At 38.6% G+C, this 23180-nt stretch overlaps 1 protein-coding gene across 1 annotated transcript in view; it reads left to right on the forward strand.

Annotated features, from left to right (window-relative positions):
• Nucleotides 1–526: 526 nt before the first annotated feature.
• The window catches only part of RALYL (RALY RNA binding protein like), a 725647-nt gene continuing 702993 nt past the window's right edge, over nucleotides 527–23180 (forward strand). Inside the window, exons 1-2 of the mRNA XM_060127724.1 lie at nucleotides 527–589; nucleotides 1322–1418. The gene's annotated coding sequence lies outside the window, so the exon portion shown is untranslated. The remainder of the gene's footprint in view (nucleotides 590–1321; nucleotides 1419–23180) is intronic.

The raw sequence follows: 23180 nt of genomic DNA on the forward strand, positions 1-23180 counted from the left end.
CAAGCAACAACAAGTTTGAGGTGAGCAGCAAGTTGTTCACTTCCTCCCAGGCGTTTGATCAGCATCCCCCGAGCTGCCCCCAGAACACGCGCTCCCCATCGGAGGCGGCGACCGCGGCAGCAGCCTCAGCAGCAGCAGCAGCAACAGCAGCAGTACCAGCGGCAGCTGCGCGCCTCCAGCCCAGCCCCGCTCGGCTCCCCCTCTCGCCGGCGCCCTGCCTGTCTTGCGTGTGCGTGTGCGTGTGCTCAGCCACAGCGTGAGGGGCACCTGCTCGTCTGGGCTCACAGCGGAGGAAGCCTCGCCGGGAGCTGCAGCTGCTGCCGCCCTTGGTGCTGCCGCTCGCAGGCGCCGGGCTCCCCGCCGCCGCCGCCGCCGCCGCCGCCTGGTCTGCTGGAGTTGGGCTCCGTGGGGCTTCCCCTCTCGCAGCCTCGGTCCTTCCCGGCTGCCTGCAAGTCAGCCTGGCTGCGAGTCACGTGTCAGTGCCTGAGGCAGAGACTGAGAGAAAAAAACGCGCTTCATTCCTTCTTCCACCGCCATACTGTATTTTATCCTAAATCTCATTTTTATTCCAACATTTTACTCCCTCTCGGTGAGTACCTTCTCAGTGGCATTCTTGTCCTATTCTTTTTTTTGGTCCCCCTTTTTTTTTTCTTCTTTTTTTTTTCCCACTTCTTTGATTACTGTTTATATTTGGGAAAGCTGGAGGAGCATGGTTTTGAGCCTTTTCCTGAATCCAAGTTTTTCTAGCATGCGATGGTTCTGTAGACAAGGCGCTGTGTCTGGGAGTCCGCGGCGACTGTGCCCGCTGGGAGCGACTCCCAAGTCCAGCAAGATATGCAACTGGTTTGAAGGAAAAAGCGATGTGAAGTATGGTGCCTATTTTTTTTTCCTTTGTAAAAATAAAAAGCATGTTTCTAACTCTTTTTTTGACATACTCTTTTTCTGATAAGATTTTTGTATAGGTGGGATTTTACGGCAGTGTTTACAAGTTTGTGGTTTTGCAATACTGGTACAAACCACTGAGCAAAGACATGAATTTTCTATTTTTGTGCCCTTTTTGGAAGCCGGGGAGAACAAATTCGTTTTTTTCCCTCCTGTTTTTGATACCCATTGATAACATGAAACTTTTCTTGCAGCTGGTTACTGGGATTATTTTTAAGCGAATACTTTTTTCCTCCTTTAAGTTAACTATGACTTTTGAACATCTGACTTTTTTAAAAAACCGAGATAATTTTATGAAAGATATCCTGATATCTATATCTATATTATCCTTTCTTCCTCCCCCTCCCCTCCCCGTAAATCAATTTTCAAATGATGGCAGTGGAAGGTTTTTTCTGGAAAAAAAAAAAATGAAGTGCGGTTTGGTTTCCTTGTCAACGGAGGATGAAGTGAACAGCTGAGCAGCTCGCAGAGAGCAGGTACTTGGTCCCCTTGGAGGCGTTTCCCGGGTTTGCAATGGCAACACTGGTCCTGGCAAAGAAATCTGTGTGTGTGTATGTGCGTGTGTGTGTTTTGTGTGTTTGTGCGCGTGTGTGCGCGCTCGCGGCTCCGGGCAGTGTCCGAGCCCGGGGTGGGGAAAGCCGTGCAGGGAGCTAGGGGAAGCCAAAGTCAGTCCCCGGCTTCGGGCTGGTTTTTGGATGTGCGCAAAATACCGTCCCTCCCTCGGCTGCGCCCAGGTCGTCTCCGCAGCGGGCGGCGTCGTGCGCCCCGGGCGTCGCCAGCCGGGGACGCGGCAGCCGGCGGGCCCTGTAAGTTCTCCGAGGGCCACTTGCAGAGCAGGAGGGTCGAGGGTCGAGGATGCGGCTCGGGCCGGCCGGGGCGGCCCCTACGTGCGCGCGGGAGACTGGGGGAGAGAAGCGGCAGGGGCGGCATCTTCCGAAGGGGCTGGCTTCTAGCCACGGGGCCCGGGAGCTCGAGACCTTTCCAGATCCCTGAGGATGGCAGCGGCCCCCGCAAGCTCAACTCCCGCGCCTCCTGTTTGCATCGAGTAAACAACGCAGTAGGTCTTTCCCAGCCTGTTTTGCCGGTTCCGAAGGGTTTGGCTTTTTAGCGGTGCTGTCTTTGGACTTTTTCTTTCCCTGTTGTGTTGCTTTGGTTTTAACTGCCTGGAGCCTTCCAGGGTGGGGGGAGATAGTTACTTTCTGTGATGGTCAGTTGGGTTTAATGTTGAGGACGAAACTGTTAGTTTGCATGAATGAGACTACACCCATAAGGTTGAGTGTTAAAGGGACAATGTGTTTTCCCTCTTTTTAACTACTTCATGGTGGTGACAAAGGTTTTTTTTTTTTTCCCCTGAGAACCGGCCACAGGACAGGACTAGGGGTTGGTGATGGTGGTAATAGATTTCGGTGTGTTGATAGCATTGCACAGTACTCAGTGCTGAATGTATTCTATAGAGTTTATGGTATTTTATGATTGTCCTGTGATGTTTCCAGTGTAATCTGGTACTACTTTTTGGAGATGTACCACAGTTGGTAATAAAAAGCCTTTCCTGTATTTAACACAGTGACAGAATCTGCTGGAAAACTTGTTGGCCAAATAAATTTTGTGTTGTCTAGAGGCCATTATTTAAATGATTTGATTCTGAAGCTTTGTATAATTTGGATTCTGTTAAAATAAATATAAGGCAAGTGAAATAACTTTTACTTCTCAGATTAAGTTTTCTTGTAGGTTATAAAACTAGGCATAAAAACTAAATCCAATATACAAAAGGGCCCATAACAAACATGTTAATAACATACACTATGGATTTTCAAGCAAATATTTAAGTCTGCAAGCTCAGTTGGTGGAATGAAGTTTTATGCCTGTATTTCTTTACTCTTTGTGGTGAAAGAGGAGTGCAAGTGATCATTTATCTGCAGAAGATTAAAATTTATTGCGATATTTAGAAAGCTATATATTTCTAAATTCACAATGCACTCTCTCATTTCAGAGGTCTTCGGAAGTAGCAGTGTGAGTTACTTTTGTACCCAGGGTAGCTTTTCTCTGTTTAGAAAGTCCTGTTGCATGTATACACCAGACTTGATATCCTGAAGGGCATAGTTCAAAGATTTGACACAAATATTATGTAACGCAGCTGTAAATTTTGATTTTATTGCTGTGGTGAGCACTCTACTAAAATGCAGTTTTTCATATGATTTAAACGGCCAGCAAAAACATTTAAAAAGCCCCTTGCAACATTCTGTGTTTTTTAAATCATTTTTATCATAATAATGTATGTAAGTAGATATGCTCATTTATTTAAAAATGCAAGACAATGCATGTGTATAATATTTCTTTGTAGGGTGTATGCACCGTAAGTCATTTAGTTCTTTTAGAAGAGAGAGACAGTGAGTGAGAAAGAAAAACTTGAGTAATAATACCAGAATTTTCATTAAGAGGAGCACTTGCTTCCCTAAGATGGAGGTAATTGTGTCTTAAGATTGGTGTCTTAAGAATGTAGATGGTACTGTGTGATGTTTCCAAATGAGATTAAAACCATAATGGGGTGGAAGAAGATGTTCATAGGATTTCAAGTGGGAATAGATATTTAGTTGTGCAAGTATTCTGTAAATAAAGATCATGTTAAGAACCTTTAGTCATAGTAGGTTTTCATGGAATATTGATTGTCCATTATATTACATACTTATGTTAAATTTCTATTACATTGAAATTTTGAAATTTCCTCCTCCATGAATTATATTGGGAATTCCACAACTCTTTAAAAAACTGGTCACCTGGTCTGTGAGTGTTTTGGTTTAAATCTTTGAATGTGGTATCCTAGAGTTAGCACCGCCTACTGTTTTCTCATGGAAAAATAATATTGTTCTTAAATTCAGTAAGCAACCCACCCTGATTCTGATGAACTTAATCATGCAAACTACTTTTTACTGCTTACTGAGAGGAAATAAAAAGTGTTTCGCTGGGAGAGAGGGTTTGGGGTGAAGGTAGAGGATGAGGGAAAGAAGACACATAAGATTAAATTGGCTTCTGGACCACTAACTGACCTTAAATATTTTATTATCTGAATGCAACAAAGAAATAGTCACAAATTTTAAACAACCTGCTGAATTTGCTAGAACTTTTCTAGGGGATGCCAAAATTTGGACATTTTGAAAAATCCTGTATTACTGAATTAACTTTACATTTTTTGTCCCAGTCTTGAACATTGTAGAGAAAAAAAAACCCTACCTGGGGTTCTGTCTTGAGTGTGTGGTCTGTCCAAGAATTTTTAAATGGAGAAATTTTAATCATTAAAAGTAAACATTTAATTATTTCTTATTTTTATCCTTACATGATTATAAGCAAGCAAGTAGCACACTGATTTTTTTCTTAGTGTGCATCAAGCAGCCACACTGTGGTGGTGTTAGATATAAGGGGGAAAAGTTTCAAACACATATTTATAAAGGCACTCAATTACAAAAGATATGTTGCCTTTTTAAAAAAAGATAGTTTATTTTCTCTAATTTTTATGAAAGGCTAGTGGTTAAAAGAGCTACCAAATTTGTGCAAAACAATGATGCTATCAGAATGTGAAAATAATGGAATAGAAAAAGAATGCACATACATTTGATATACAAAAAAATTATATTTTCCTAGTTAGAAAAATCGCATGCTATATGAATAATTGTTTCTTAACTAAAACAGTCATTTTTTTAAAGCAGCTAGCAAGAAGTGTGTGGAAAAGCTCCTATATCTGTTACATTCTTGAAAGCATTTGACTAAAGCAAATGCTTTGCTTCCTGTTTACAGATATTGTAAGCACTAATTATACAGTGCATCAAATCGAATAAAACTCTACACTGGAAGCAGAAGAGAAGTGAAATGGGTATTTAGAATTGTTTACATGCTAAAAAGGAAATTGAAAATATTTTACTTACAATTTAATTAATTTATTCTCCTCTCTGACTTTTCAAAATTTTATTTTTAAATGATGATTAGCTGTGACTTTAAAAAATACAGCTATTTCCTTCACTTCTTTTATCATATTGCCATTAAGAAAATTCTATTTTGTGTATGAAAAACTGAGGTAATGTTGAAATGTATTCTTCAAGTTGTTTATGGAGCTCCGAAAGAAATTAAAAATTAATCTAAAAAATTCCTTACTGGTCTGAAGTTGTTGTTATTATTTTCTAATTGTTTCATTATTATTATCATTTGCTACTTCTAGTGACATGCATAAATACCTTTAAAATCCTATTTTCATAATTCGGTGTGACGTTTTAATAAACTTCGGTAATTGACAGTGGCAACAAACTTTCACATTAGTGACAATGAGGGCAATTACTTTTACTACATCATGACTTTGAGAATAATAATTATTAAATAAAATTTAAGTAATAGTTTGATTATTGAATGTATCAGAAACTGATTACATATTTAGCAAGTCTTACATAAATGTCTGTCATCACTCCTCTTTTTATTATTAAGTCTTGACATGTAGAATACATATATATAACCCAGCTATTGCCAACTTTTAGTAGTTCTGCTTTTTCCTGTAGCTTTTTAGATTTTCAAGAAAATATTGGGGAATTTTTTTGTTGTTTTGTTAGACTCTTGTTAAATAGCAAACTTACATTGTGGAAAATTGATTTTGTGCTTTTCTAATTCTCCCATAAAATTAAAGGTTTTTAATTTATGTATGATGCAGTTATTCTGGGACTGCATTCTGGAAAATATAGAGGTGTTGATTTCCTTTTTCTTTCCATTCCTAGGCATAGAGAGGGCAGTGGGAGAACTTCAGTTAGTGTTTAGGATAAATGTCTTCTGGACTGTCCTTGGAGACTCCGCAGCTGGGGTCAGGACTGCAAGATTTATTTCTTGGGCCATGTATAAATCTAAACGGAGAGGAGAATTTTAGCGGAGATCATAGGAACGTTATCCTGCTTTTCTGAAAGATGCAATGGAATGCCTCAATATGCACCTTCATATTAAAGAAAAACTAGAGATTTTACTTGCATCAATATGTTTCATAAAATTACATATGACTCATCCATCTATCTATATATTTTTTTCTTGCTCAGAATAATGTAGTTGAATATTTTGTTTAAACTTCAGCGGTGGAAATTAATTGTGTTTGTACCTAATCCATGTATTTAGAGAAAATATTTATACACATTTTGGTAGCCATATGCTAAATTATAACTGGAGCAACATATTTTTGAGTCAGTTTGGAAATTGTTAACAGGCTGGAGTAGGGAAAGGCTACTTTTTCATTAAATCAAGAAGAGAGGGAAAGAAAAGTAAGACTACATTTACTGATGTGTCAGATACATGCACTTCGATGTGTCCTTCCCCTCCATGAGTGATACCATCATTTTTATATTTTTGGGGAAACTGAAACTTGGAGAGATATGTAATTTGCTCAAGGCTCCATAGGTAGTAGAGGGACAAATGATAGGAATGTCTGAATTGACACCATGTGTCTCTCCCTCTGTACAGGGATGCTCCATTTGTAGAGATGAAATGTTGTTTGTTTCCTTTTACCTAGCATAAAACAACTGCTATATATGTATTCTTGGTACATTATTTAAAATGACTGTATTTTGGTAAGTTTTTACTACTGAGTGCTGTGGCCAGAAATAACAGAAAATGGCACCATTTACACAGAGACTCTTTACTGGTGCTGAAAGGGCCTTCAAGTGACCATGCCATCACACAGCTCTCCAGGACCGTAGGATTTTCTGAACAGACCCAATACGTGGACATTTGTGAGAAGCCACTCATGCTCTGTGGTCAGGACAGAATAGATGGTTCTGTGTCTATGGTGGCTTTGATGAGGTTGTGGGAAAAGCACTGAATAAATATTTAGTACAAAATGCAGTCTCTACTCTTGAAGCTTTTGCAGTGTGATGTGGAAAGTTATTCTTTTGTAAAGGAAAACTGAACAGCCAATTCTTTCATAACACAGTAAATCTATAAATATGGGTGTCTCTTCTGTCTACCAACATCTCACTATCAATATCTTCTCCACCTCAGAATTTCACTGTTACACATATTTGTATGTGACATTTTTCAAGCTCATTTTATCTGTTTGTTAAAAACATAAAACACATATAACTGCAAGATGTTATTTTAGGATGCTGTTTTTAATTGCCTCTTCAGATGTGTGAAAAAGGATTTTATTATTAAATAGTTTCCTTGGAACTTAAAAATAACATTTTTCAGTAAAGAATAGGAAATATAAACTATAGTAGAGGCAGTGTGAATGAACGTGATGCAATGAATTTCAAAGATGATGGTCAATCTGCAAGTCCATAAAATCAGTGAATTTGGAGGCCAAGGTGAAGGGACTATCAAATGCTGCTTTTGAGTTTTGGAATCTGGATATCTTGAAAACCAGGAGTATAAAACAAAACAGGAGAAAATAAAAATATCTAGAAGAGGGCCTGGTTTGGTTGGGGGTGGGAGAATGGTTCAGTTTTGGACATATCACTAACATGAAGTTCTAATATTAACCTGGATAAAATGTCCAATATGCAATTGAAATTCAGATCTAGAGCTGGAAAGCACACTGAAAACTAGAGAAAGATGTTACAAAATTACCTACATTAAAACTTTAGGAGGCAGACATTTGGGAAACACCTGCATTTTTCTGAGTGGATGTAAAGGGATCTGGTTAAAGGCAGAGAAAGAGAAAAAGGAGGATAGCCACTGAAGCTTGGGAGGAGTGTGTGTGTGTGTGTGTGTGTGTGTGTGTGTGTGTAGAGAGAGGAGTGTTGTTCAGCAAGGCTGATGTTGTATAGGCTTGAAGGAAGATGAGATCTGAGAAAAAGGTCCTTGAATCTGTGATTAAAATCTATTAATTTTAAGAAGAAACTAAATGAATGAGACATATTAGACTTAAATAAGTGAAAAAACATTCCATGATTCTGGATATGGTGTGACAGCATCATAAAGAGATCAGTTCTCAAGATTGTATGTGTCACATTCTTATGTGGGGGGTGTGTGTGTGTGTGTGTACATGCATTTGAGCATGTAACATGACTAAATAGGACGACCAGTAAGAAGATTTTCTGGAACTAGGTAAATTGATTTTAAATTAAATATAGAAGAAATAGAAAAAGCAAGAATAGCTAGGGTAACTCAGAAAAAGAAGGGCAAAGGGGGCTAAGCTATCAGATATTAAAATATACTGTACATATTTTAAAAATAGATTTACTAACTCTGTCTCCTTACTTCCAAGCAATGTTTCTTCAGCAGCAATGAGCACATCTAGTGCACAAATTATGGTTTCTAAATACCATTTCCCACTCAAGGGAACCAAACTTTCTGGAGAATTTGCTGATTTTAAGTCCGGGCAGAAAAAGTATAAGATGAGCCTGGGATCTCTCATTGTGCCAGGAAGTGAGGAAATGACCCCAGACAAATAAGGTTGTATAAACCTTATTTGTAAACTGTAACTGTAAATAGGAACTAGCTTGAAGAGCCTCCCAGTTGCCAAATTCAGATAAATTTGAATATCAGTGGTTGTTGGTTCCCAATGTCAGGTGAAATTAGAAACTGGCCCCTGTACAGGGAGGGCAAAGAGAGACTGTAGAAAGAGGCAGACTACTCCAACTTGGTAGGTGGCAGTTTTAATAATCAGGACAACTTATGTACAAGGCTTTTCTTAGGTGGCTGCAAGGCAAATCGATTTCTGCATCCACGCACCAGGATCTTAAAAGTTTATTCAGATTTCCCCCACTCTCTGAAAGTGGAGCGTTGCCGTGAAACCTTTTGTAAGCCGAAGTGGTGTAAAGAGAAGAAGCAATTACCCTAGGACACATCTTGCTAATAGATGCACAAAATAAATCAGGATAAAGCACAGATGCTCACAAACACAATTAAAGGTACAGGGGCTTGCTGCTGAGATGCTGAGTGTAATTCCTGCAAAGGGAACTTGGCGGTGCCACTCTCAATGCTCTGGTGTGTGCTGTCTCTATGAGGCTCGATGCAAAATAATGAATGCTATTTTCGCTTCTTGATTTTATTCATAAAACGAAAATCCTTTTTGGATTTCTTTCAGTTAGTGAAAATGGGTACTAATGCAGGTCTTTAGTAAATGTGAAGTGGGGGAATCCCTGTATAGAAGCCTTGATGGGGTTCAGTCATGTAACCAGTCCAGATGTTCTTAACAACACATTGCTTTCTCAAGACTGAGTCCTGGAAGTGCCTAAATATGCATTCCAAGTGTTAGTGGAAGAGGGTCTGGAGACCCCTCCTCCCGTGGGCCTCGGTTGTTGGTAAGGACGCAAAGAAGAATTTGAGGTCTTAACTGTTGCAAGAGAGTTTATTGAAGATACGGAGAGAACAGAGAGAACACCTCAAGAGAGAGGCGGGCCAGGCCAAGAAAGGCAGTGGCCCGGGAGGGCTGGGGTATAGAGTTTTTAAGGCAAGGTTGTTGATTGACAGTTTTGATTGACAGCTGCAGGTTATATAACAAGAGGCTCTGCTGCGCATGTCCTTCCCATAATTCAATCTGTTATAATCAGATGTATGTATTCGTAGAATATTTATGAACATTTAATGAACCTAATGGCCGCCAAAGTTTATCTATGGACATGATAGCGTGAGGTGTGTACATGGGCCAGAGTGCGGAAGGTCCCTCCAGTCGGCCAGTGGGGGATCTTTCTGGTCCCCTGACTGTTTTGGAGTACTGATGGGGGCATGTTTGGGGCCGGGTTGGCAGATTGTTTGGCAGGATTAGGCGGCTATGGGGCACACCACCTCTTGTTGCTCAGGGCTAGCTTCCTGCCTAACACAAGGACAGGAGAGGGGGTAGGAAGCCTCTGATTGTTTGGATCCTACTCTAGGGTCAACCAGTGGTCACATCCTCTCAGTGACCTCCTCCAACAAGAGTGACTGTAACAGACTGTAAAACATTGAATAAAGCCCATGAGTCCATCCTGATACTCTAAATAAAAAAAAAATATTAATAAATCGATTCTGAAAATAATATAAATTGAAATAAATGGTTGGCTTTCCTATTAGGAGGAACTCTTGTTTAGTTGATGAAGGACAGCTCTTCTTTACAAAATATGTAAGTGTAAGAAATGCTAGAATTAGCTGTTTGTAATTCACATTGAAATAAATGATTCAAGCAAGAATCATCAACAGGTGCTAAAACCATTAGTTACAAATATTTTGGGGAATAACGTGTTCTCCTTGTGCTCAAGGATTACTTTTTTTTTTTTTTTTCACTGCTGTGGCCTCTCCCGTTGCAGAGCACAGGCTCTGGACACGCAGGCTGAGCGGCCATGGCTCACAGGCCCAGCCGCTCCACAACATGTGGGATCTTCCTGGACCGGGGCATGAACCTGTGTCCCCTGAATCGGCAGGCGGACTCTCAACCACTGCACCACCAGGGAAGCCCAAGGATTACTTCTTAATTGCATTTGGCATTTACCTTAAAGAGCTGAGTGATCAAACCCGGTGTCACTAATAGCCTGAGGTCATAAGCCTCTTGATGGATGCAGTATGAAGTCTTCAGAGCCATTTGTGAAATATTGTTGCCAGAATGTTTTAAGCTGAATCTAAAACCTATTTAGGCTTAACTTCTAATTTACAGAAAAATACAGGGAAAGTGGAAGCTGTTAAACTGAACCATGAGGAAATAATCATACAAATTCACAGGGCTTAGTATTTTTCATGAAGATACCAGACATGTGGCCTAGTCTCTTCAAAAGACATTATCACTGTGGGGAGACTTTTCTAGATTAAAAGAGACTAAAGACAACCAAATGCAGTGTTTGGAGCTTTATTTGATCTCAGTTTTTTTAAAAAGGCTATAAAAAAGATCAAATTTTGGTAGAATTGGGAAAATTTGCACATGGGCTAGGTTATAAGTGATATTAGGAGATGCATGCTGAATTAGTTAGGGATAAATGCCATGATGTTTGCAACCTAATTTCATATAAGTCATGGTAAAGTGTGTGTCTGTAAATCAAATCATTTGTTAATAATTTTTGAATCCAGGGAGTGATTATTCAGATTTTATTGTATTATTCTTTCAAATTATCTGTTTGAATATTTTCAGTAAAAGTGTTGAAAAGTCTGTTAGTTGTCATTGAGAAAAAATGTGCATATTAGGGTTAAATACAAGCAGAAATCCAGTTGTCCATGTTTAAGGTCACATGGGCTCTTTGAAGATATGAAGACAAGAAGTAAGTTCAGTTAAGTGTTAATTGTAGAAATGAAATATTATTCAAGGGAGTAATATTATTGGAGGAGGGATTATTTTTAAGCCATAATAAAGGATCTATGGATGTGTATTTACCTTTTTCAGGATGGAACTCCCTTAGCAAGAAGAGATAGAGGTATTGGGGGAGGAAAGTAATTTTCAGGAGCAAGTTTCAGAATGTTCTAAGAAGGTTGGTATGATCAGTATTAGCACAAGAAGAGGCTGGTCACATCTTAGAAGAGGAAGGGAATTGTATCAGTTTGTTAGTTAACTAAATTCATTATTTATTCAGCCCTGTACTGGAGGATGGGGACTCAGTGGTAAGTAAGACTAGTTAAGGACCCTGCCTGCGGGAGTTTGCCATCTAATGATTAGTTTTCTCAGGTAAACTCAAGGTGGTAGGTTGAGATTAACTAGCATAGGGATAGGAATTTAGCAGAGAATATGCAAGAGGTCTATACAAAGAGTCTACAGCCATAAGGAGGAAGTTGGCAAAATTAACCATTTGTTTTCACTAGCTGACACAATTGCATCACTCTCTCTAGCAACGCAACATGTAATTTGAATGGGTCAACAATTGATTTTTCCTTGATTAGGAGATTAGCAAGGCACGCATAACGTAAAGCAAAGAGCTGGGCTTTCTAGGTGTAGTAGGTATTTTATTGCAGACTGACCATAAATCTGGGCTGGGGAAGGAGGCAAGGGCAGCTACAGAAGATGAATCGACTAAGAACAGAGAAGATTTGGGAGCCTGAAGGTCAAAATGAAAAGTAATAGTAAGTTCACTGTTTTTAATAGGATAAGAGAGGTGCAAGGATGGATGGTTTTGATCAGAGGAGAATATTGTATTTCGAGATTTTGAAAGTGGAGCACAGTCAAATGATGACACATTTCAGAGTTTGGGAAGGCATGCAGCTAACTGAGGCAGTTGCTGCTGATGTTGAGAAGTTGAAAGTATTGTGAGGAGAAGCTGAGTGTTGAAGGGGTCACTTTTAACAGCTTTTAAAAGTTCATAAGGGGATGACAGGGAAAAAAGTGAAAAGGAAAACTTTGAAATGTGCTAAAAGTGTCAATGACATTCTTGGAAGTTTATGATCAACTGATGCCATAAAGGAATTTTTTTTCTTTTGTGACTGATGGGATTTTAGTTCTTTCTTTTGGAACATTATGAAAGCTGTATATATATATATATATATATATATATATATATATATATATATATAAAATATATATACACATATATAGTATGTCTATATAGTATATATATATGTGTATATATATATATACATATATATGTATATATAGTATGTGTGTGTGTTTATCTTGTTTGTGTTTGATTAGAATTATTAGGTAATACAGAAATAAATTCTGCAATGATACTGCAACCCAAAGTTGAGTGTTATAAGAACATAACTGATCAAAACCAAAAATATAGAATACTGCAGTTCAGTACTTTCTAAATAGAGCAATAAATGACTCATATTTAAAAGAACATTATAGAGTATCTGTTATATATTTTGGAGTTCAGTTCAAACTCCTTTTTTAAAATCAGACGTCCAGTTGGCAGGTAGATAGACAGTAGCACTTGCTACTGCCAGTTCTGTTGCTGCACTGCTACTGCTTCATTCCATTTATAGATCATCCCTCCTGGATCAGACTGATTGCTAAGTGCTTAGTCATGTTGTGCCTCATCTTTGTAACACCCTGAAGGAATTTATTATTACCCTAGATGGTAATATCAGGAGGAAATTGAAGATCAAACAAGTGACTTGTCAAATGTCCCACTGCTGTCAAATGGCTGAGTAAAGACTTGAACCCAAGACATTTTGGCTCCACAACTTGAGTTACACCACTGTGCCTTATTTAAAAGGTGGAGAAAAAGGGATACTTTGATGTGTACATCAATAGGTCAGTGACATTTGTGTAACAAAATAGACACACTCACAACAGCTCCCTATGTACAGAAGATTTAAAAACACACAATGCTTTCAGTTGGAACTGTGCTGCTATATATGTTCCAGTTCTTGTTTTCTCAGAGTCTTCCGTAATGTTTCTGCTCTGGGCATAATTGGTGAGATTTTGAACACTTGTTCATTCATTCAGCCAATATTTGTTGGGAATCTACCAAATCTAAGTCACTGCGTTTTAGAGATTTAAAGTTTCAAAACAAGACCAGACATTGGGCCTACCCTCATGAACTGACCATCTACTTGGGGAAGGAAATGGTACATGTGAAAAGTGGCAATGCATGAAGTTATCAGAATTAAACAAAGTAACAGTGATTACTTATGGTTATTTAGGTCATTAAGACCCTTGAAAATTTTGGAAGCAATGCTTCTCCTTCTTCTCCAATGACTTTGCAAGGTCCTCAGGTTGGGAGATTTGACAGTACTCTCTTGACATTGTTATCCAAAGTCAGGAACATATGGGAGCGTACAGGGGAAATGTGTAGCAGGAAAAGTGTTATAAAAGGGCCAAGGAAGAGGACAAAAGCAACACAAGATTTAGAGAGGGCTATCTGGAAAGAAAATTGGGAGATGACAGGAATGATAGATTTTTGAGGAGCAAAAGAGGCCAGCAGAAAATTAATATGTGTGTGACTTTGTATTCATGCACATTTTATGCCCTAAAATAGAGTCCAGTGTTTGGCAAAATGAATTTTATTTTGGAATATGTTGAGATTATTTAATATTTCAAATAAAAATATCTTATCAGAAACAAATATTATAAAAACTGTAAAATGAGTTCAGAAATATCTATGCTTTTTGCTCTTCCAGATAGACAGTATAGTTTTAGTAATAATTTAGATTAGTGAACCAATAAAATATGAGAACATTTTGTTGTATTTAATTTCTGAACCCATACCATCATGTTTGCAGTCTTTTTATTTCAGAATCACTAGATCTTCCTTTCCTGTTCCAGACCTCTCTCCTGACATTGTTGCAGCTCTAGAAAGGAAAAATGAAGAAGAAAAAAGAAAAAGTAGGAGAGGGAGGAGGGGAGATAGAGGAAGAATGCATATAAACTTTCATTATAACTCTGTGTGTTATTACTGCCTACAGGTTGTACCTCTATATTTTTACGTATCCCTGATCAATATCAATTTTTACTTAAATCAAGGTACTCTGCTTTGTCTTCATCTATTATTTACTTTACAAAAATGTCATCTTTACAAAAATGTCATCTCACCATACTGTGCTCCCCAAAGTACCACTGTGACATTTTGCTTTTTTATAATATTTGGTGAATTCTTAAATGTATCTTTTTTGTGTATACCATATGTTCAACTACTGTCACAAATTTCTTCACAAAGAAAGATTATGTGGGTATTTCCAAAATCATTTCCAAAAATAATTTACTCTTAAAACATAATTTTAGTAAGCAAAAAGAGTATTCACTATTATTAGGTTTAAAAAATAATATATAATTGCTATTTAAATTCTTACTATGGACTAGGCAAAGAAAAACATGCCTAGGTCTCTGAGGTTCCTTATTTCTGTTCCTATTTTATAGATAATAGACTGGGGAATGGAAAATCAATGAGATTAAGTTACTTGCCCAAGGTGACAGAGCTAGTAAGTAGGAGAGCCAAAACTTCAGCCCAGGTCAGTCTGATGAGAGGCTCTGAATTCTAACCCACTAGGTTACTGTCATCTCATAATATATGCTGTGTTACCTAAGATTTTATTATTTACAAATATGACCCTTTGTCTTAGTCTGTTAGGGTTGCTATAATTATACCATAGACCAGGTGACTTATAAAGAACAGAAACTTTTTCTCACAGTGCTATAGGCTGGAAAGTCCAAGATCAAGATACTGGCAGATTCAGTGTCTGATGAGTCTTCTGGTTCATAGACAGCTGTTTTCATGTTTCATCCTCACTTGACAGAAGAGGTGAGGGAGGAGCTCTCTGGGGTCCCTTTTATATTGGCACTGATATCATTTATAAGGTCTCCACCCTGTGACATAATCACTTCCCAAAGGCCTCACATCCTAATACTCTCATATTGGGGGTTAGGGTTTCAACATACGAATTTTGAGGGGACATAAACATTCAGTCCATAACAGTTTTTCATCTGATCTTGATTTTTTTTTTTTTGGCTGGCAAAACGTGTGTTGACCCCTTAGCATGTCTTCAAAGCCATTGACCTCAGATAATGTTCTCAATATACAGTTATTGAACAGTTGCTACCTTGATTCAAGCCAGCTAAAGTAACAACAGTTTATACGTTTTACTCCCATCTCTCCCTTATAGCTCTTGTGTCTAGTGTCTCAGGGTAAGATAAACAGTTCAGGATGAGGAAGGCCATATGGCTGGAAATCAACTGTATGAAGCCCTTTCCTGTTCAGGACTTAAGGACTGATCTGTTTAAGTTTGAATTGGAGAGGATTCTAAAAATATTATAACCTGAAAATATTGCACAATCCCCCTCCAACACATATGCAGGGTGTTTGGAAGAGAAACCCCTGCCGCTCTTTTACCTGGATGTTTTATCTTTTCAATATGCCTTGATTCCACTACAGCACATTATTTGAAGGAACAAGTAACCTAAATTCAATGTATCTTTGGTAGGGGATGTGGGGACTAGAAATAGCAGAGCTTTTCTAAAACACTAAGTTAGCAATAAAAAGAACAAAGAGAAATCCATAATTTCAAGGCATTTATCTTTGTGCATATGCCTTAAAAAGTGTGGTCTGAGAAGGAGAAAAATAGCAAATTACAAGTTTTAATCAATCCAGCAAATAAATGATGAGTATTATGTTAGTTTGCTAGGGCTGCCATAACAAGATACTGCAGACTGGGGGCTTAAACAACAGAAATTTATTTTCTCACAATTCCAGAAGCTAGAAGTCCAAGATCAAGGCGTCAGCAGGTTTGTTTGTTTTGGGACCTCTGTCCTTGACTTGCAGCCTTCTTGCTGTGTCCTCACATGACTTTCCCTCTATAAGCTCACATCCTTGGTGTCTCGATCTCCAGTAATACTTGGTTAGATCTGACCCATATGATCTCATACTACCTTAATTACCTCTCAAAGGCCCCATCTTTATATACAGTCACATGCCCAGGTACTGGGGGTTAGAACCTTAACATGCAGATTTTAGGGACGTGTGATTCAGTACTTAACAAGTTTCAAGTATTCTAAGCACTGTGGGAAATACTAGGAAACTAGATCACAGTTCTGGATTTCAAGGAGTTTGCATCCATGACATTAGTGTGTGGATGATCTGGAGGTAATTCCAACCTTTCTCATGGTACCTAAAATTAGGAGACCTCATTTGAGTAGCTGGGGAAGTGTTTTTTACTCAGTCACTCAAAAACTACTCATTTTTGTGCTTTCCTGGTGGCGCAGTGGTTGAGAGTCCGCCTGCCGATGCAGGGGACATGGGTTCTTGCCCCGGTCCGGGAAGATCCCACATGCCGCGGAGCAGCTGGGCCCATGAGACATGGTGGCTGGGCCTGTGCGTCCGGAGCCTGTGATCCGGAACAGGAGAGGCCACAACAGTGAGAGGCCCACGTACCGCAAAAAAAAAAAGACAAAAACAAACAAAAAAAAGCTACTCATTTTAAGGGGCACTTTTCTTACTAGAAAATTTAATTATTTCATCAAGACTATCTACATGCGACACTGGAAAAACAGTTCAGTGGGAGCATATGATTAAGGGTTGAATCAATGTTATAAACATTCAAATTAGAGGACAATATGAATTTAGGTTTTTAAGTGAGTAGTTGAAGTTATCATTTGATAGAATAACTGACTGATGCATTAGGAATAGGGAGCACAAGTTTGGAATTGTCTCTGTGGAGGTGATATGTAATAGTTGAAATGCAAATGCATGAATCTGAGAATAGGGAATAGTAGGCAGGGAAGAGCTTCTTGTATAGCATTTATGTCCAATGTTAGTGGGTGAAAGCAAGGCAAACCAGTGAGGAAGTTGGAAAGATTGTGTAATTCTGTGGAAGCTGAGGGAGAAATTATTAAGGATAATTGGTCTATCAAAAATAGAGTCTATCAAAGTAGAGTTCACAATTTGCTGTTTAAAAAGGTTATTAATACATTTAATTTGTTAAAGTATTATTAGGAGCAAAGATTTTAGCTGCAAAATCCTGTTAGCAACTGTCAAGTATAGATCAAATTCACCATTTTTCAGTCAACAATTTGAGTTTCCCTTATGTATGGTGGCAAACATATCCCATGACTCTGTTTAAGGAACACTGAAGTTGATTGGCTACACAAAGTTCTTTTCTGTAAAGTATTAAATTGTGAAATCAGTAATGAGAGTATTTGCATTAGAAAGTTGTCATTACTACAGGAACCAAAGTCTTTTAGAGTTATTATTATTATTATTATTTTTACAAAATAGTAGTTTAAAAAAAGTCAGAATTTTCTATCTTTATATCTAGGTAAATCAGAATATACTAACAAATTTAGAAAAGTTATCATGAGTTATTATTTTCTCCTCAAAATGTAATTAGTACATCAATCAACCTTTTCAGACTTACTCTCTGAGCTGAAAGAGCTTAACTGTGCCTGGTAAATTTTTTAACTAGTCAGTTCTTTGCATTGTTGTACTTGTGATGGTTCTTAATACCTTCAGGAGGAGCATGGGCTTTCCAGAAGGAGGGTTCTCAACTCCTCAGGAAGGGAGAACCTTGGAAGTGCCTTACAAGTGCAGGCACAAGGACCTGTGTGTAATTCCTGCCCTGGCCTTTGTGCTCAATCACACTTTCTTTGAGCTTCAGTTTCCTCATCTGTAGAGAGTGGCATTAAATTCCTTTACCCTGGGCTTCCCTGGTGGCGCAGTGGTTGAGAGTCCTCCTGCCGATGCAGGGGACACGGGTTCGTGCCCCAGTCCAGGAAGATCCCACGTGCCGCGGAAAGGCTGGGCCCGTGAGCCATGGCCACTGAGCCTGTGCGTCCGGAGCCTGCGCTCCGCAACGGGAGAGGCCACAGCAGTGAGAGGCCCGTGTACCGCCAAAAAAAAAAAAAAAAAAAAAAAAATTCCTTTACCCTGTCTGATTATTGGGATGATGGACAAAAATGAGCACTTAAATAGTGTTATTCAAATCTATTATTTATTTAAATGTGTAATTTCAAAAAAAAATAAGGAAGTTTTAAATCAGGGCTCACAAGGCTGAAATTGCTCTTTTTTGACATAAAAGCGTTCTCGAACATGGCTACCTGAGAGTAGCAGCCCTGTCTAAATATGAAGTCTTTTGTTTCTAACATTTTGTATCTAGCAATCTGGGCGGAAAGAGATAAATAAGAAAGAAGGAGATGGAAGATCGTATCGGCTACATGAAGTTACCATCCCTTTGGGAGTTATGCAATGCTCTGCTTTAATATTTATTTATTTATTTATATATTTATGGCTGCATCGGGTGCGGGGTCTTTCGTTGCTCTGTGCAGGCTCTTCGTTGGGGCGTGCAGGCTTCTCTCTAGTTGTGGAGCGCGGGTCCCAGAGTCCGTGGGCTCTCTAGTTGCAGCATGCAGGCTTAATTGCCCCACGGTATTTGGAATCTTAGTTCCCGCTGGACCACCAGGCGAGTCCCATGCTCTGCTTTAATTTTGAATTAGAGAAGCTTGTTGCATACACACACACACACACACACACTAATAGTAATAAATAAAAACATTAAAAACGAGTTAACTAACAAATATTGCAAATATAGTCCCTCCCCTCAAAAAGCTCTTCATGTCAGATATTACAAGGAGACTATTTTTTCAGGAGGTATTGTCTTTTGGAAATTTGCTGACATCCAACAGATTCACACGCAGTTTTCAAAACACCACTGCTTACTGAACAAAATACACCGCTGGCTCTTTGTGAGTATCCTTTCACTGGACTCTTTGTGACCCCAGTTATAAACTCCATGGAAGCTTTTTGGTTTAAGTCTGGTGTATTGTGAAAAGCACACCTTTCGAATCAGACAGATCTGGACTCAGATACCGATTGGCTTTGCATCCTAATCTCTGAAAGCTTTCTTTTGTCATCTGGAAAATGGGGATGATAATATCTAACTCTAATGGCTGCTGTGAGCATCACCTTTCATAAACTGAACCACCACATGGCAATGTTTTTTATAAATGATGGCTTCTGTCTTTTAACTCAGTGGCCTTATATCGAGTTTAGAAGCATCTGAGAGCAGAAAAAAATCCTCTGTGCTCTGACTACAGCTTTCAGACTCAGATTTCTGGGGATTTATGGTGGAGCTTGGAAGTCTGCATATTAAAATTACCCTGGTTTTATTTTAAGGTGCTATTGGGATGGCAACCAGTGTTATAATCCCAACAGGTAAATAAAAAACGTTACAAAGTAGATTTAGCATTCTGGTGTAGTGTTCCTTTACCTTGCCACCCCCACCTGTGTGTGTGTGTGTGTGTGTGTGTGTGTGTGTGCACGCGTGCGTGCTTGTGTGTGTGTATATGCACGTGTATATGTTCCAATACAATGACTATTTCGGAATAGACAACTATCATTATTTGTACAGTATGCTGCTTCTCTGTACTCTCATCTTATTTGCTTTTGGTTGACAACTTAGGTAGTGTGATTATGAATTAATGCAGCTACTTTTCTCCTATGGCAAAACCTACACAAAGGCAGTTATTAAAGAGGAGTATGACAACAACATTGGAATAAGTGTATATCTGTGAAGCTGATAACTTTGGATTGACAATACAGACATCAGGGTAGATATTCTGATATGTTTTAAAAATGAATCTCACTTCTTTATATGCTCTCTAGTTTTATAGCCTCAGAACTGTACAAGCTTAGTCATAAATATACATATGTGTATATATATGTCTTGTTATTTTTTATAATTTAAAATTACTTTTGCAGAGTCTATATTAACAGCTGATAAGCCTTTAAGTCTTGATAACATTTTGATAACTGGTATTCAATACATTATAGATTTCTCACAATGGATATTTTTTACCAAACTTCTTATATTACTATACCATACTATAAGCCTCGATAGAGCTAGTGACAGCACGAACTGCTTCTCTTTCTCAATTAATGCATCGTCCATAAGAAACATTATTCCATTAGCCTCCAAGAAAGACAAGGCTACTATGATGTAAACAAAATATATACAAGTACTGATTGAAGAATGCAAATAGAAATGGAGTGTACATCATCTGCTCTTCTGAGTCATTCCCTCTACCAGAGCAGAAAATGGAGAAATGCTCATAATATAATACTGTGCTTTGTTTTACTCATTTGAAGAATCCAAGTAAGGTCATGGGCCACTGAAAGTTTATTTGTAGTTGGCTCAACATTTTTTATTACATTTTATTTTCACAATCTTAGTTCTTTAAAATGAGACTCTGTACTGATCATGCTTATATGAGAGACACATGTACATAGATTATCCACTTTGTTTCCATAAATTGCAGCAGCAGCAGCAGCATCATAACCAACTTTGCCTGCCTAAGGTGTGCTTGGCAGTGATATACAATGGCTAGTGTAATCTCCATGTTGTTCATGTAATTCTAGTGAGTGATAATAGAGTTGTGTATGATGTTAAATGTTGGTTTCTTCCTTAATGTATTTTATAATTTCATGATGAGAAGTAAAAATCAGCACTAATACCTGAATACAACCATGTGCCAGGTATTCTGTAGTCATTGTCTCTAGTATTGACACGATCCCTGAAAGGTAGGTGTTTTACTATCCCCATTTTATAGATGATGGAACTGAAAATTTAGGTCACTTGCCCTATGTCAGTCAGCAAGTAGCAGAGCAGAGATCGAAGCTGAATCCAGCTTCTGTACCCCGACACCGAAGTAAATCTCGGAGACAGAGTTTTGGGTGAAGTACAGAAGACCAGCTTTATTGCTTTGTCAGTCAAAGGGGGCCACAGCGAGCTAATGCCCTCAGAACTGTGTGTCCCAACCTGGAGGGGCTAGTGAGGAGTTTTATAGTAATGGTTCAAAGAGGATGTGATCAGCTCGTGATCATTCTTCTGATTGGTTGGTGGTGAGGTAAGTGGGAGTCGGCATCATCAACCTTCTGGTTCCAACGGGTCTGGGGTCTTTAACTGTTTACTTCTCCCACCTGGTGAGGGTTTCAGTATCTTCAAAATAGCTCAAAGATTTTGTTGTATTTATCCTTCAATGCGGAACCAGGATCTTGCCCCAAGGCTGCACTATTGTTTCTCTTTACTGTTTGTTTCCTCCCTTGTCTTTTTTTTTTTTAATAGTGATCTTGGGGTCTTCTTATGTTTTTTTTAATTTTTATTTTATTTATTTTTGGCTGTGTTGGGCCTTCGTTTCTGTGCGAGGGCTTTCTCTAGTTGTGGCAAGTAGGGACCACTCTTCATCGCAGCGTGCGGGCCTCTCACTATCGCGGCCTCTCTTGTTGCGGAGCACAGGCTCCAGACGCACAGGCTCAGTAACTGTGGCTCATGGGCCTAGTTGCTCCGCAGCATGTGGGATATTCCCAGACCAGGGCTCGAACCCGTGTCCCCTGAATTAGCAGGCAGATTCTCAACCACTGCGCCACCAGGGGAGCCCTCCTCCCTTGTCTTGCATCCCCTCCCTTCCCTACTTAACAATTGTTTGAACCTGCTGGTTGGAACTCAGGGAAGGTCTTGGAGGCTGAATGAAACCTATTTCCTTTAATTAAAGAGATGGGGGACACAAGAAGGTTTTTGTGCACAGGAGCCCCACGGGGTCCTGCTTGGTATCAAGATTGGAAAATATGTCTGTGTGACTCCATACCTGACCTCTTTCTTGTAAACGATACTGTTTTATTATCATAACCTCCACTTCCGGTTCTGTTACCCAAAGATCATAAGAATTAGAGTTTGCAGAGCCCCTTAGTTATTCTCTAACAACTCATCTTGATTTGAAATGTACAGCTACTAGCTTTCTAGTCACAGCTTGGACTGGGGCCTAAAATGGTCTATTGAGTGTTTAGTTGTATAAATGACTGCAGCAACTTGCCCAGCTTCTCCATCAAGCCACTGAATAGTAATGTAATTAGATCCAGCACTTAGATTTTGCTTCCTCCCATGATGTTTTTATCATTTGGTGATTAGATTACAATGTCAGTGATTAGCATGCATAGTTTCCCCACTCTAAGCAATAAGAAACTCTGCATTCTATGTTTCAAGTTGGCTGCTGGGTTAATCCACTAACTGCCTGTACCTTGATCCACAATGATATACTGATGAATGGTGATGAATTCCATGAAATGCAGGAAACTGTTCTGTTGGCTGACATCAAGATGTGTTATGATTTGATATGGCTGTGTATAAATGTTTACACTTAATCAGAACCCAGGAAAATATGTTTAGAATATAGAAGAATGAATTCATGGAGCTGGAGAGCCATCCGTAGGGAAATCTATGGAGACAGTATAATAATAATAATAATATTAACATTCTCAAAAACGTATTCACTACTTGTCTATTTGCCAAGCAATATTCTAAGCACATTGCATGCATTAATGTCTTTAGTTATCACAAAAGCATTGAGGAAATCGAAGTATAGGGAAGGTAAGCCCAGGTCACAGAGTGGCAAAGCCAGGATTGCGGCTCAGGCAGTTTTATTAAAGACAGATTCTCTTTGTATTTTTAACAGTTTTATGGAGATATCATTGACATATAAAAATCGTGTATATTTAAGGTATATAACTTGATGTTTTGATATACATACACACTGTGAAATGATCACCACACTTAAGCTAATTAACATATCCATCACCCTAAGATTCTGTGTTCTTAACCATTGTGAATTTTGTCTTTCAGAAAACCTCACGTGGATGTAAATGTAGTTCTGAGTAAAAAAGTGCAGATTTACATGAGGATTTCTAGCACAGAGATGAATAATTCTGAATATAAATTTTGAGTAAAAATATTTTTTTGTGAATTACATAGTGTTGTTTCCTGACAATAAAATGGAAGTTTCATATATTTCACATTTTATTTTTTTAACATGAAAAATGCTATCATAGCCTTCTGTCTTGCCGTAATGACAATACCATCTTTTGTTTCTTTATGTTTTATTTTTTGAAACCCATTTCCAATGAGTA

This window comes from Lagenorhynchus albirostris, chromosome 17 (genome assembly GCF_949774975.1).
Source record: "Lagenorhynchus albirostris chromosome 17, mLagAlb1.1, whole genome shotgun sequence".
Classification (NCBI taxonomy): Eukaryota; Metazoa; Chordata; class Mammalia; order Artiodactyla; family Delphinidae; genus Lagenorhynchus; species Lagenorhynchus albirostris.